Source organism: Carassius auratus, unplaced genomic scaffold, assembly GCF_003368295.1.
Source record: "Carassius auratus strain Wakin unplaced genomic scaffold, ASM336829v1 scaf_tig00022903, whole genome shotgun sequence".
NCBI classification, from domain to species: domain Eukaryota; kingdom Metazoa; phylum Chordata; class Actinopteri; order Cypriniformes; family Cyprinidae; genus Carassius; species Carassius auratus.
In genome coordinates, this window is record NW_020525223.1 from 7,276 (window position 1) to 24,561 (window position 17,286).

Below are 17,286 nucleotides of genomic sequence, written 5' to 3' on the forward strand. Positions count from 1 at the left end.
ATGAACTGAGTGTTAACATGGTTAAGTCTATCACTATCCACCTTCAAGCCCTCCTGAAAAATTTTAACAGTGGAAATATGTAACGAGGGCAAATCATCTGACATCCGACCAGGAGGATGCACTGATGAACCAAACCTTAAAGACAGTATTTAATTCCAAGACCCTGGCTGAGTTTTGGGTTTCAGTTAAGAGGGAATACCCACAGCTATCCAAGGTCGCTATGAATGTACTCATGCAGTTTTACACTACCTACTTGTGAAAAAAGACTGCACTAACATACCACAAATAAAAAATAAGTACAGATGGAACTGAACATGGAAGACAGTCTCAGAAACCAAGAATGGACTTGCTGTGCTCCAAGCACTGTGCCCATCTCATTAGGTGATGATAATGTTGATGAGAATGTAAAGAGAAAATTATTATGAAATAATATTATGGTTGTTATACTGTTTTGTTCTTTTGTGTTTTATGTCTTGTATTTGGATAGGCCCATTAATGTGCGTGACCAGCCTGCTGAAACAACAAAAACATTTTAGGCTGCTCTAAGCATTTTGTTCAAAAAAGCAATAAAAGTGTTTGTAAACTTTCTGGCTGTAAAGCGTTATTATTGAATCATGTTAATAGTTAATGTGATGAACTAGAGTGGTGACTTCTACGCTAGGAACCCTGTGTGAACATGAGGGAAACTGACAACATGCATCCACTAATCATTATATGAGCAACACACTGAAAGTTTAGAAAAAAATTAAAAATACTTTTTTTTTAGAAAAATGGTCTTGCATCATTTGTTTGCATAAGCCACATGCTTTATATTACGTTATCTAATGCAAATGTATTCAAACATTTTGCATGTGTAACATAAGCATTCAAATACTTTTTGTGGCCACTGTATGATGTAAACTCCCTCACAGGCCATGCCGATGATTCAGAAAGAGCTGTAAATCTCCCTTTTAATGTTCACTTGCCTACATAGCCCAGCAGTATCATAAACTGATTGGTTTTCCTGCATATCCAGCTGAAGGGAATTAGATTTGATCCCTTTTTCCCGCTTTGAATGACTGAGTGTCTGGCCCAGAATAATGTGCCATAAAAGGACTCAGCAATGAAGAAAATGGTTTCCTTTCCTTTTCAACCACACAAACGTTAAACACCTTGACGGAATCCTACAGTAGAGAGAAATGGGCAGGAAAATGGGAGTGTGACAACCAGACAGATGGTGTCAGAGTCCTGGCACTATCAGGGGGAAGAGGGCCTATGGCCACATTTGGACTGGCGAAACTAGATCTACTGGCACAGACAAGCACAGTGGAACATGCAGCAGTCGAGCAGGATTTATCGCACCACCCAGTGTTTCAGCAGACAAAGAGCCTCAAATACCACAATCTGCATATTTGCTACCTGTTTCCCTGTCGGAGGAGATTTTGAGCTAGTCTTAATTCAAGTGTGACAGAATTATACAGATTTGTGCAGCTGTAACGAAGCAAACAGGACTTTTACAAAGCAAATGAGTGTCACTCTTGTCTTCTGAACGTCTGAGGAACAGCTCTGCTGATTGCCAAGGATCATCACAAATAAACTTACGAGTGACTGAGATGCTGTGATCACACGGTTTGCAGTAGGATTCAGTCCCCAGATGCCTAACGCTGGGACACTTTCATCTTTATGGAGTGCAGAACAATGGTGCATTATACACAAAATGCAGACGACAGAAACTACATTCAGGAAAGTTGAGCGATTCAAAGAGATTACAAAAAGATGTGAAAGTTAAGGTAAATATACATGTATTCTCAGGAACAAGGTGTAAATCTTGTCAATTATAGTATTTACTATATCTAAAAGTTCTGTCTGTCACATAAAACCAGTGGTGGATGAAGTACCTGAAAGTCACACGTAAGTAAAATAAATATGTTATCAGAAAATACAGTATTGTTCAAAATAATAGCAGTACAATGTGACTAACCAGAATAATCAAGGTTTTTAGTATATTTTTTATTGCTACGTGGCAAACAAGTTACCAGTAGGTTCAGTAGATTGTCAGAAAACAAACAAGACCCAGCATTCATGATATGCACGCTCTTAAGGCTGTGCAATTGGGCAATTAGTTGAAAGGGGTGTGTTCAAAAAAATATCAGTGTCTACCTTTGACTGTACAAACTCAAAACTATTTTGTACAAACATTTTTTTTTTCTGGGATTTAGCAATCCTGTGAATCACTAAACTAATATTTAGTTGTATGACCACAGTTTTTTAAAACTGCTTGACATCTGTGTGGCATGGAGTCAACCAACTTGTGGCACCTCTCAGCTGTTATTCCACTCCTTGATTGTTTAACAACATTCCACAATTCATTCACATTTCTTGGTTTTGCTTCAGAAACAGCATTTTTGATATCACCCCACAAGTTCTCAATTGGATTAAGGTCTGGAGATTGGGCTGGCCACTCCATAAGATTAATTTTGTTGGTTTGGAACCAAGACTTTGCCCGTTTACTAGTGTGTTTTGGGTCATTGTCTTGTTGAAACAACCATTTCAAGGGCATGTCCTCTTCAGCATAGGGCAACATGACCTCTTCAAGTATTTTAACATATGCAAACTGATCCATGATCCCTGGTATGCGATAAATAGGCCCAACACCATAGTAGGAGAAACATGCCCATATCATGATGCTTGGACCTCCATGCTTCACTGTCTTCACTGTGTACTGTGGCTTGAATTCAGAGTTTGGGGGTCATCTAACAAACTGCCTGTGGCCCTTGGACCCAAAAAGAACAATTTTACTCTCATCAGTCCACAAAATGTTCCTCCATTTCTCTTTAGGCCAGTTGATGTGTTCTTTGGCAAATTGTAACCTCTTCTGCACATGCCTTTTTTTAACAGAGGGACTTTGCGGGGGATTCTTGAAAATAGATTAGCTTCACACAGACGTCTTCTAATTGTCACAGTACTTACAGGTAACTCCAGACTATCTTTGATCATCCTGGAGGTGATCATTGGCTGACCCTTTGCCATTCTGGTTATTCTTCTATCCATTTTGATGGTTGTCTTCCGTTTTCTTCCACGTCTCTCTGGTTTTGCTCTCCATTTTAAGGCATTGGAGATCATTTTAGCTGAACAGCCTATCATTTTTTGCACCTCTTTATCGGTTTTCCCCTCTCTAATCAACTTTTTAATAAAAGTACGCTGTTCTTCTGAACAATGTCTTGAACGACCCATTTTCCTCAGCTTTCAAATGCATGTTCAACAAGTGTTGGCTTCATCCTTAAATAGGGGCCACCTGATTCACACCTGTTTCTTCACAAAATTGATGACCTCAGTGATTGAATGCCACACTGCTATTTTTTTGAACACACCCCTTTCAACTAATTGCCCAATTGCACAGCCTTAAGAGCGTGCATATCATGAATGCTGGGTCTCATTTGTTTTCTGAGAATCTACTGAACCTACTGGTAACTTGTTTGCCACGTAGCAATAAAAGAATATACGAAAAACCTTGATTATTCTGGTTAGTCACATTGTACTGCTATTATTTTGAACAATACTGTATATATATATTTAACATACTTAAGTAGCCTATTGAAAGTAAAAGTACAAATAAATATAAAAAATGTGTATTCAGTTTAAGCAGCAAGATGTGTGCAAGATGTGTGTTCACTTTTTCTTCCATTTTGTATCTTTGGGTAATCATAAAATACTTCATCAGGTGCTTAAGTCTCTTTCATTCCAACATAAGAAAACATTTCTGGAATCTCCATCTGAAGTGACATTTAGAGTTACACCATTTAATGTAGCTCAGAGGGGACATGGATGTATTAAACCTGCAGTTACAAATGCATAAACAATTCTTTTTTTTACACATAAAATGTTGCATATTCCAATTTTGTGATTCAAATAAATTATTTGAAACACACACACACACACACACACAAATGAAATGTGAAATCAAACCCATAGCTGGCAGTCAACTGATTCATTCGAATAGCTGATCAAATCAGGAAGGTGTTAATGCTATCTGTTAATGTGTGAGTCATTGAATCATTAATTCAACTGATTCATTCACAAAGTTAATTCATTCAATAAGGAAACGCCATCCTGTTGCTGCCAAGAGGAAAAACAGTGCTGTGATCTTTGTTTGAAACATTTTTTGTTGGCAAAATTATCAAAAATAGTTAATATTGTCTTTAAAATGAAATTCAGTGAATGCTAGCTTTATTAAACTTACATGTATAAAATCAATATTACATTTATTATGTAAGAAAATATGGCACTCTTCGTGTGATATAAATAAATTATATATATATATATAATTATATAAATATAAAAGAAATACAGATGCCTTGAATTTTTATGATTCTAAATGCATTTTAATAGACCGAATCTTGAGAAGTGTGAGTGCACTTTGTGTTTTTGTGATATACTAGATAGGTCTAACACTATACTATATTTACAATGTAAAATATCCAGCCTCGAATTAATTGGAAAATGAAACCCGCGCTTGTGCAAGCACTTGTTTACACATTAGCAAATGCCTTTTTTAAGAGTCTACATTTCAATTAGGAAAATGTAGTGGAGTAAAAGTGAAAGTTGACAGAAATATAAAAACTCAAGGAAAGTAGGCCTACAGATTGTCCCAAAAATACTTAGGCTATACTGTAACTAAGTAGTATTATTTTGTTACATACACAACTGCATAAAACAACCTTAAGTACAGGATGATTTAAAGTAGTTCAGAATTAGCGATTTGAGTAGAGAATTCTCTACCCATCAACTGCTCATTCAATTTTCATTTGAGTTTAGTTTTTGAAGACTCAATATCCACAAGAACATCAGGGTGCTTTCACACATAACTTCTTCCAGGAACATACTGTGATTTCTTCCCAAATATGCAAACAGAACAGTTTGATTCAACACTATACACTGTGGTACAAATTACATAAAATGTTCATTCAAATAACACACATCATTCGACATCTAAATCAGACATTACAATAATCTTAGATTTTAAAATCATTTTTTTTATTTAGCATCTGTCTAAAAAAAAATCAAAGCATGATTTAATCCTTTAAAGACTTGAGAAGAAAATTTGCATAAGATATTAAGATTCATATCTTAAACTGTTTATTTGTCTTAACCATTTTTATTTCTTCTTTTAAGCACAAACTTTGCCAGATTCTTATACTTATTAGATTTATGCTTAAAACAAGAAAAAATGGTGTACATTTTTTTTAATATTTATTTATATATAATGCAATTTTAGTTCTACAGTGAATACATCTTGTTCTAGGAATGTTTAGATATTTTGCAATAAAAACGTTTGTTCTTACTCTGAATTTTTGTCTTGTATTTCAGTACAAATATTCGTAATCAAGATAAATTTACTTACAAAGTGATATAAAATTTAACATAAGATATCAAAACTAAGCATTCCAAATATGCAGAACCCTTTACTCAGTTTATTAAAGGTAAGTGTGAAATTGTGAAAGAGCATCCACAATTATTTAAAGTGTAAAGTGCACGGCTCAGGTGCACTCAAGGAGTGTCAAAATCCACTTTTGCTATTTTAACGACGGAAAAACGGTTGGTATACCCCCGGGCGCAGGGTCTTAACAGGTTGTTCCTATTCTCTTAATGGTTTTTTTGGGGGGCATAACATGCAATAAACCAATCAGAGTCTAATATTCCATTCCCTTAAAGAGCCAGTTGCACTCGAGCAATGATGGATTTGCTATTTACACGTCAAAATTTGGCAAACGCAAAGACAGAACTGAACACACCTCTTTTTTTTTTAGACCAGCACGCCCATGGGCACACAGATGAGTGCAAATGCATTTGCTAATTAAACGACGTGACGCTGGACGGGAAAATGCAAACGGCGCCGGACTGAAACTAGCCAACACACTTGCACTGCGCTTTGCGTCGCATTGCGCCGGGTGCATTATAAGGCCCAAAGGGTGAAGTGTAGGCCAGCTGTGAGCAGGGAGGCCTCCACATCGCATTAATGCTCCTTGCCTGGAGGAGAGATCAGCTGAGAAGAGCCTCTCAAATGATGAGTGGGGTCCAGATTCCTCCAGGACCGCAGTAATGTGTGCCTGAATCCAGATTAGGAGCATCATTGACCCAGCGTGCTTGGCTGCAGACCAGAGCATTTACCACACAACCAAAATGCACTGACGAAGAGAGATCCAACTTTGACGACTCCCTTCGAATGTTCCGATTCCTTTATCTAGCTGTGTTTTTTCTTTTTCTGTTGTCAACTTTGATCTTTATCTTTCTTCTTCTCGCTCTTTATCTTTCCACTTCATTATGTGTTTTCTCTGGCTTGCTTTCTTTGAGCAGGGGAATGAAGACAGGAGATCTATTGGGTGCCAAACTCACAGAAGAAGAAGAGGCAAATGGCTGCGGAAAGAGAGAGAGAGACATAGAGAGAGAGGTAGGCATTGTTGCAGGAAGAATACAAGCACATTAGTTCACAGCAGACAGCGTTTCACAGGCCCCCGCTCCTCTACACTACATCACACAGGCCTGCAGGCGAAGCAACGGTAGGAACTCAAACTACAGAAAGGAGGCGCAGGAGAATTCATCAGTCTGCCTCTGGTTCCTCCCTCCCTGGAGAATTGCAGGCTTCTGGGGAAAAAGCAGACATACGTGTCCAAACATTGGTGATTTTTGTTGGCGGGCAGAAGACCAGAGATAAATGCCTTGAACCAAAGACTTGATCTTGACTTGTCACACATGACCAGCATAAATACCTAATGTCAGATTGAGCAATCCCATGAAGATGCAAATCGGCGAGAAGAAAAATATGAGTTTATAAAATAAATGTTTAATCATCCAAGTGGATGCTGCACACTGGTGGTGGTTGAGGAGTGACCACCCACGTGATTGTAAAGTGCTTTGGGTGTACAACAATATACAATAAAGCGCTATATAAATGTATCATTCATTCATTTTACAACCCACTTCTTGTTGATACTTCTTGCAAATATTTAGCTTTTTCTACTTGGTTATTAATCTTTTAATAGCAGGGGGACCAATAAATACACCACTGTGTATTCAACAGCAAACATTGGTAATCATAGGGAAAGTTACTTGGTTACTTAATCACAAATTGAATTGCAGTTATTGCAGAGTTTCTTTACAGCAATAAACCTGAAGCTGTAGTATGACTGATTAATTCTGCAACATTAATACGAATGTTAATGTTCTTTTCTTGTTTATATCCATGAAGCTGCTTCAACAATCTTGTTACATAAAAAATGTCTTGACTTGACGAGTCAGAAACAAACAGCTTTAAGCTTTTAAAACGGTTAAGCATAATCCAAAACAAAGAAATGAAACATTATTGTTTCACTAACAAAAAAACTTAAAAAATAATAGGAGCCCTGTAGAGTTTAGATGCAACCCTAATTAAACACAGATGATCCATCTAATCATCTCCTTCAGACTTTTTTTTTTTGGAAACTACATATTATGTGTTGGAGCAAGGTAGGAACTAAACTCTGCAGGACTCCGGCCCTCCATTAATTGAGTTTGACATCCATGGTCTAGTACAGGGATAGGCAACTCCGGTCCTGGAGGGCCACTATCCTGCAGAGTTTAGCTCCAACCCTTATTAAACACCCCTGAACAAGGCAATCAGTGTTTTAGATACAGGCAGGTGAGTTTTTATGAGGGCTGAAGCTAAACTCTGCAGGATTTTCTAAGAAAAGGGATGAGTCAGAAGTTTAAACAATTATATTAATTTATAACAGGGTTATGTGGGTCTGAACAAAAACTGCAGACAGGCTAATTGAAAATAAGCTCATAAATTATACTTTATCAGATAAAATGAAAACACCATAATTTTTTTTCTGAAGACAGAAAATTTTTTTTTACATATAAAAACTTGAATTAGTGAGAATGAAAAACTGTGAAAAAAATATTGCCTTTATTGTTGAGAAAAGTTCACTGGTGAGTTAAGGCTGTCTAATTCTAAATATTAAAATACATTTATTTTAAGTTATTTTAACTTCAAGTTTAAATAAAGCAATTATAAAAAGGGGATTTTTAATTTATTTATACACATATATATATAGATAGATAGATAGATAGATAGATAGATAGATAGATAGATAGATAGATAGATAGATAGATAGATAGATAGATAGATAGATATAGATATATGTGCCTAGGAAGGCATTATTTAGATTAATAACAACTATTTCATCTTCTTGTGGCAACAATTTGACAGATAAGTGAATATAACTTGAAAAGACACAGTGACAGTCCCAAAGCAACCCAGTCAGAGCTCTTTCTGCAAATTAAGACAGACATGATCATGATGACACAGGGCAGAATGTATGTAAATAAATTCACACATTCATGAGCGTAACCGCCTGCAAACTATTTTGCAAGACACTGTGATGTTATTAATTTTCTATTTCACTGATGGCCATTCCGCCGATTAAAACACAGTTTCCAAGCTCTTGGAAAACAGAATAATAAACTAGTCTGGATAACTACAGCGGATTCTTTGATGTACACTAGACAAGTGTTGAAAGTTAAAATCTTTCTCACTCACACTTGCAGTTTACATTTGTATTGCTGAAGCAGTTGCAGCTTAGCAGGGGACAATTCCTATACTCTCTCTCTCTCTCCTGTCTGCACCTGAGGGGTAAAAGATGACAGCACAGCCCATTTATTTCTGTTACACTATAAAAGTCTACCTAAGCAAACACTCTTGGGAGCCCTTCATTTCCGAAGTAAGCAATCCCACACTCTTGCACACTGACACACACAGACACAAGTGAGCATTTCATCTCAGGAGTTCGGTGTCAAACTCAGCTTTTTATTGCAGAGCTAAATTTATACATTTATATAAAAAAAGATTAGGGTGCTCTAACCTATACAGATTTACGGGAGGTAAACTTGAATTCACAGTTTTTCTTTCTAAAGGTTCAAAAGAGCAGCTAACACTTAGCGCTGCCACTGCTAAAATCTCAAAAGCTTTAACAGCAGCTAATTAGCTGTTGATGAATTTCTCGCACGGCCATTCTGTAACAAATAGAAACAGAAGTAATGGCCAGTGTTTTGTATAACACTATATTTGGCTTATTGCTTTCTTTGTTGTGTTTAATGCAGTGTTAACTAGCTTTTACAAACACAATTTTACCATGTAACATGCACGTTTAAGCAACATAGTGACATTTCTCACAACTGTCAAGCTCTTCATTGAAGGAATATTCTGTGTTCAATACAAGTTCGCTCAGTCCACAGCAAGTGTGGGACAATAATTGATTAGTTTAAAAAATAATCCTGACTGGTTGCCTCATTTTTTTTTTTAAACAGCGAAAGGTTATGGTATTACAATGTAAGTCACTGGGGTCAGTTTTGAAGAGTTAAAAAGCAGAAATGCTTATAATTGAATTAAAGCACTTACATGAATTATCATGAATTTTATGAATTTTAGAGTTTATGGTATTATTTAGTCATAAAAAAATCCTGTTAATCCTGTATTGTTGTATACCCAAAGCGCTTTACAGTCATGTTGGGGGTCTCTCTTCTAAGCTAAGCTAACCCACAAGCCCCTTTTTTGGGTATCAGGTGTCTTTCATGCTTAATGCAGACAGCATCTCAAGAGAATCTTACTACTCAGACCTTTTATACTGTTTGGGCAATTTCAATTACATATCAATGACTGTGACTCATGATGGATGTCCTTCCTCTGTTGCTTACGTTGCTATCTGCGTCTAGCACTCTTCTTCTCTTCATGGTACTCTTCATCTTGTTTACCTCCGCTTGATGTTGAAACTTGGTCTCTTCACCCCTGCGTACCCTCTTGTTAACCTTTGTGGTTGATTACATAGCTTCAAACTCATAAGCCTATGTTCGAGATGGTCCAAGATCCAGGGGGCGTGGTTGGATCCAGATCCAACTCCTCCTACCTTACATATACCTAAACCACCCATCTCCACCCCCCAATCTCTAAACCCACCCATCTCAACCCCTAAACCTACCACTCCCCACCCCTTTATTTACCAGTCTCCACCCCCTAGATGTGGATCCCACCCCCTGGATCTTGTATTCTGCAGTGATGGGCTACTGCTAATATCACAGCTGTTGCTTATTCATTCTAATAAGGGAAATTTTGTAAGTGCAAGCATCGTTATATCAAGGCATATATGGTTTTAACCTAAAAACTAGCAAATAAAATATAATTGAAACAGGTAAATAGCAATATCAATATCCATATCCAAAACAATATATACACACTTTGAAAATAAAATCAGCATTATTTAACAAATGCTGTCAATACTTTTACTGAATGTGGACTATTCCTTATAAGATGCTGTGTAATAGAAACACACCCAAATGCATTTCCAGCAGCTCTGATTTGAGTCTCTTGCTGCTGTGATTTGAATCTGACCTTTGTTTTAGCCTGTGATTTGCATGTGCAGATAATCCCTGTTCACACTCCCTGGAGTCGCTCTGCAAGGACTGGCTGACCTTCCTCCACCTACCATTACTCAGCACACGAGCGCACACACACTCTCAGATACACTATCTGTTGTTGGTGACAGCAGCAGGAATAATAGGGACACAATGATTGCTCCTCAGAGCAATGGATTTAAAGAGCTGTTTTTGAGGGGGAAAGGATTTCACCTCTTTCCCATTTACCAAGCCTGGTCAAGGGCATTTCAGACAGGTTGCATTTTATAGCTACATGGCAAACATATTCAATAGCTTTACCTGATGATCTGACAGAGGAATTCTGAGGTGCACTCATTCATTTCAGAGACCATATAAGCAGAAATTGACCAATTAGACAGGAGCTTTCTTGTGTGCCTATTACCTAAAAGACAAAAGATGACATTCTACTTGACTGATATATTTGCCAAAATACAAAGAATATAAAAATGACTACTGTGTTTAAATACTGTATTCTACAATTAATGCAATACGCTTGATTTGACCATTTTAAATTCTGAAGATCTTTTTCTTGACTCACTGTTTTAATGCTGTGTTGAATATGTGAGTGCCTCTGTGTCCACATGCATACAAGGAAAACGCCACCATTTTTTCCATATTCTGCTACGTTCTTCCATCAACTTAGACGATTTGATACGTACCTCTACCGTCTCAGAGCATCTCAGAGCGTGCACTCAATTGCTGAAGCACATGGCGCCACTATTCTAATGTTTAGCCTAGCACCATTAATTCCTTGGGATCCAAACAGGGATGAATTTAGAAGCCACCAAACACGTTCATGTTTTCCCTATTTAAAGATGCTCCTCACGTTGGATTTATTGACAGAAGTAAGGGGGGGGGGGGGGGTCAGGAGTGGTGATATTACTGCGCCAAGATCGAAGTGCTGCATACATTATAGTTATAATTTTTTTCCGCCACTGTTTATTTTGTGTCAATAAACTTACTCATGTAACTAATCATGTAACCGTCTTTAAATAGGGAAACATGGAAGCGTTTGGTAGCTTCTAAATTCATCCCTGTTTGGATCCTAAGGAATGAATGGTGCTAAACTAAATGCTAGCATAGTGGTGCCGTGCGCTACAGTGTTTGAGTGCACGCTCTGAGACAGTAGAGGTAGCCCTACGTATCAACTCATCTAAGTTAAAGTAAGAACATAAGGGAATATTGAAAAACTGTGGCATTTTCCTTTAAAGACAGATGTGCTGGTATTGGCATATTTATTAAGCCCACCTTGCTCATCCAGTCCGCAACAGCTGCGGCCAAATGAACTTCACTAATGCAATTACAGAACAGCTGTTGTATCCATATAACACAAAGTTGCATACGAGCAACCGATACTGTGTGTGAGTTTGTGTGTGTGTTTGTGTATGTATCTGAAAAGGCATCAGTATACATAACGTAGCAAGCTGTGGCCCCAGCAGGGCTGAAATTGGATTAGTGTCAGCCTAGAAAAGCCGAAGGACAGTAAAGGGAAGAGTGAGAAATTGAAGAAAAGAGCATTGGCTGTAGTAATTTCATTTCCAGATCAGGTGGCTGAAGTTATAAAGGTACGGCTATGGTGCTCCAGTGCAGTAAATGGAATATTCATGCACTGATTGCTTCCCCTTCTCTCTCCTTCTGTCTGTCTTTGTCTGTATTTCTTTCTTTGCTCTTCTTAATCTTATTGTGTTCCTGCCTATGGCTCAAAGTTGTGAGATCTGCTGTATAGCAGGCCCAAAGGGAGGTGCTAGCCAACACTGTAGTGGTGGCTTTTGGTTAAGCTGAGGACACACAGGTTTCTGTGTGAGGGAAAGGCCCAGAAACTATCTTGGGTCACACATTCACAGTCATCATCACACCTTACAAACTAAAAAACTCATATACTCAGTAGCCCAATCATACAGCCTCATTGTGTTTATAGTCATGCTCTTGCAAAGTACTATGGCCCATACTTTCAGAGGATGTTGTCATAAGTTGTCAAAAGATTTATGGTTGGTTAAATAGCTTTTGTTAAAGTGAAAATGTGAAAGTGATGTGACGCAGTTGGGGGTTCAGTGCCTTAATCAAGGGTCTCACCTCAGTCATATTGAGGGTGGAATAGAGCACTGTTCATTCACTCCCCTACAAACAATCCCTGCCGTTACCAAGACTCAAACCCACGACCTCTCTAGAGCCGGAATATAATAGTGTTCAATTATGAAGATTATCCTGATGCTCAAAGCATGTAACAACACAAACTTTTGTTGGTCAGTTTTCTGCAATTATCAAAAAGCCAAGGAAAAAATCCTACTATCCTTTTGATAAGGAAACAAGGAAACAACGATACCTTCTAGTTTGGCTAACGAAAATGGGTCACTGCGGCACTATAATGCATTGCAGTTAAATTGAAGAGGGATTAAGCTAAATTATTTTAATATTAATAATTATTCATGAGAAATTATATTAAACTATTGTACTAGATATACAAATTTACATTACATTTGTATGTTTATCCAATGTCCCACAAGCAAGAGATTACATTTTTTTATAAATAAGCACAGTTGTGTTTTGACCATACAATATCAGAATTGAGAATGTGATTTTGCAAACATTTCAATAGATAAGTTAATATTCAACAACTTACATACTGTACGCAATGTTCCCAGCTACTATTTTTCCCCCACCAACAGAAAAGATTTCCACAAAATCTCTAAGCAACAGATAGTAGGAGTATTTCTTAAATGATTGTGATCATGTGGACTTGTGAACAAATTGGTTGAGTTAATTATTCAATGATTCAATCTCTATTAGTCTGTCATAAATTGTACTAATTCATTCAATACACTAATTTATGCTGGAAAAAATGAATCAGTGTTTATATATATATATATATATATATATATATATATATATATATATATATATATATATATATGTGTGCTGAATTATGATGTATGTTGATTCATTCAACATACAAATGGTTGAGTGAATCATTCAATGATTCTATTCAGTGATTCTAAGTCGCCACCCACTGATTTATCCCTTTAACTTACAAAAAAATTCACTGAAAAAAATCATTACTAATGTTCTGCACCTTACAATCAGACCTGCAGAATGTATTTTTTGCAAAGATAGCACTTGCAAAGATATACAAACCAATCATTTGTTTTTAATGTGAAACTGCTGACAAAGCATGAGACCCTCTCTCCTGAAAATCTAAATCTCTCAAATAATTATTATGGAAAGCCGATTATGTGGATTTATGAAAGCCTTTTCCTGTGAAGCGTTCTTTAGGTTGGAGGGAGAGATAGAGGGCAAATGACTTCAGTGTATCAAAGATTCATCACTCTGCTCACAGCTGATTGGCCCAGCCTCTGTTTGAGATCAGTGATCAAAAAAATATAACCTACCCAAAAAAGCTGGTAATGAACCCTGGTAAAAATGTATCCATCTTCGTAGTAATGAAAATCATTGGTTGAACTTGGTAGACTAAACTCAAATATACCCGACTGGCAACCAATCCATACAGTGAAATTGATTAATGTGACTAGTTATGTTGGCTTGGCAACAAGCCAACATACTGTTATGCTATTTAAACTTATTTTTATTTTTATTATTATTATTCTTCTGAGACAGAAATTCTAAACGCTACTCCTCCTAGGGCTTTAAAGCCACAAGCCCCAAACTCGGCAGACACCTGCGGGATAGAGGGGTGGTGTGTGCTATATCTTTTCAGAGTGATCAGACTTAAAGTTTTTTTTTTATTAATTTTTAAATGTAAAAAAAAAATAAAAAAATTGCGCCCCTACAGTTGCAATGACATTTAGGGGCGGTTTCGTTTCACTTTTAAACTGGTTAAAAATACTGCTGCTCAGCCCAGGCTGTCTACACGGAGCCGAGAACTAGCGAATTCATTCTTATTTAAGACCTTTTAAAAAGCGATTACATGCAATCCACACGTTAGAACACACCAAGAGCTAAATTCAGATGTTTCTGAACTGTTTAAAGTAATAACATTATATATTCGCGGCAGCCAACTGCTCGCGAGCTGGCGATGTATTTCTCTGAACACTTGAAGTCCACAGAGAATTTACAGCCTTTCGCATTAAAACACTGCAGCGAAACGGCACAAAACAATTAGAATAATATATTATATGGTTTTAAAGTAGTTTTGGCCACTGTCACGCTGGTCTTAGCTGGTTTCTAACTGAATCATCATGCTGAACGTCACAGATGAGCTCGCGATGTCTGAACACTTGAAGTACACATTTACAGCCTTTCACATTAAAACACTGCAGCGAAACGGCACAAAACAATTAGAAGAATATATTACACATATGAAAATGAGTGTTTATATGTGCTTGTGAGATTTCTCTGTCAGGCTTAACGTCGCAGCAATTGCTCAGCGTTGCATAACATGGTAAAGCAGGGAGCTACACTGAGACCAAAAGGGTCGCATGCATCACTGATTATTTTTGTACCTACTTATGTGTTATGCTATGATTTAATATGACCATTTATTAAAACAGAAATGTGTATTTTAAGAATACGTTTTATAACGTGCTCCGAGCATTCAACACATCAAGTTGGCTTCAGCCCCGCGCTGCGGGAAACTGAACTGATGAGCAGCTGATGGCGCGTATGCACGAGAGAGAGCCGCGCGTATCGCGGACAGGGACAGCAACACTGAACAGAGCTGTCGTTCAGGACGTTCACTTCCTCATGGACCTGAACGAACAAATTCAAATCGCAGTTTAAATAAACAGAAAAAAGAGCGAAAAGCAAAAGAGCTCAATTCAGCAGCGCGGTGTTGTTCAGGGAGCAAGCAGAGACGCGTCTCAAAGTCTTCTTGCTTTTGTACCGACAACAAATACATACAAAATATGTCGAAATACCCGTGTTGGAAAGTGTGTTCGAATAAGTATGTGGTTATGTCTTAAGTGAAAGTAAAGATTTGCAAAAAAAAAAACATCGGATGTGTATGATCATAATGGATGCGTTTGTCTCTTAAAGGGACCGCGCCTAATTTACTAGCTCTGCTGTGAGAGTCTTTAATGTATGAAAATGAAAGTAAATCACTCACTGCTCTTGACTGAATTACCTTGTAGTACAAGAATTTATCCAAAGTCAATCCAAAAATAAGATAGAATTGTTTTACTAGTGGGTGCAGGCCACTAGTTCATTTATGTAAGTGAGTATGGCAAAATAGTGATCTGTGAAATATTATACCCACTAATTCTTCATACAGTAGGCTACCAGTGAAATTGATTTAAAAAAATAATAATTAAGGACCTGCCCATGTTTTGCTTAAGTGTTTCTTTCTTTAATTGTTAATGCAACCTTTTCACACCACAGACTGAACCAAATGAAGCATTTCTTGCTTGGTAACTGTTCAACAAAGTATTGATAGTTGTGTAAATATTGTCATACTGACAGTCTGAAGTTTTGGTTGATTCCATTACATATCTTTTTATCAAAGTTATCCGAAATTATCAAAATGAATTTGTTCTGAGTTATTGTCATATATTATTACCAGTTTCTAAACTACAGCAAATAAACTGTGATTATGTGAGAAATGTTGAAGGTGTCTGAATACATTTTGGTTTGATTGTGTATTTTATTTTACAGTGAAGACTATGCAGTGCTATTTTACATTAACAAAAACAAACTTAAAAAAAGTAAACATTATGTAAATAGCACAAATAAATAAATAGAATGAACATACAGTACAAATTAAACAATTTTAAACAGTGTGTAACTGCATCATCTATACAAACCATTGTGCTTGGACCCCTTATGATCTCCTTGATTTAAAATGCATTGTTTCAGTAATCTTGTGTGTCGTTGCCCACAACGCAACGGTGGCAGGACTGTGAAATACATACACGAGAAAAATAGGCATGACTTATTTCACATCCAGCTAGACAACCCTGTCATAGCTGTTATCATAGCCCAGGCTTTTTATTTAAAAAAAGAAAACAGCAAGGGAGCATGGAAAAAGACTGTTGCAGGTGTATTTTTTTATGGCATTATTATGTGTATTAATTTTGCAGCGGGGCAACTCAATGTTGGGCACACAAGTACTTTGGCTCTTTTGCTCCATGGCCAAGATGGCCAAGCCAACATCAAAGTTAGTTCACTAACTTTTAATTCTAGTTAGATCTAATATTCATTTAGTCAAAAACTTCTTTCATCAAATCTGATTTCACTGAGAGTTTTGTTTCCTAAACTACATGTTCTAAAAGTCTGTGATGATCTTTGATCTTTAGTTTGAGAAATACCAGTAAAGCAACTGAAGTTAGAGCTTGTACATTGTACATTCATTCAGTTTTAGGGGGCCTAACACCCTGAACGCAAACTAAAGAATGCTATGTTCCAGTACAACTGTAATAGATTTCCCAAAGTATTTAACAATCTTTGTTGTAAAGAAAACTGTGATCCATTTAACTAAGCATAAAAAATCTACAGATTTCCCCTGTTAATCTCACAGGTATACGCAAAACTTCATTGAATAAGTCAATGCAGAATATTAACTTACATTTTTTAAGCAGGTCTAAAATGATGCTATTTACTTATGTGCCTTTCATATGCTCTAATTTTAAAATAATCAAAAAATATTAAATTACAAAACTGATCTTTTAGATCGGTTTAGAGATGTGTACTAAGGAACAGTTACTTGAAATTGCTGACCATTATCAGATTGAGATTGCTGATAAAAAAACTTAAGGAGACCGTTAAAGAGAGATTAAAGCAGGGTCTGAGGGAAGTAGGTGTTCTTGGGGGTCAGTCTATTAGTAGTGAGGGTGCGAGTTTTCAATCTAGCCCTTCACTAACTTTTGAACAGCAGAGGGAGTTGTTGCAAAT

The 17,286-nt window shown here is 36.9% G+C and overlaps 1 pseudogene; it reads right to left on the bottom strand.

Annotated features, from left to right (window-relative positions):
• Positions 1 to 10,725: 10,725 nt before the first annotated feature.
• The window catches only part of LOC113077606 (lysM and putative peptidoglycan-binding domain-containing protein 1-like), a 37,610-nt pseudogene continuing 31,049 nt past the window's right edge, over positions 10,726 to 17,286 (bottom strand).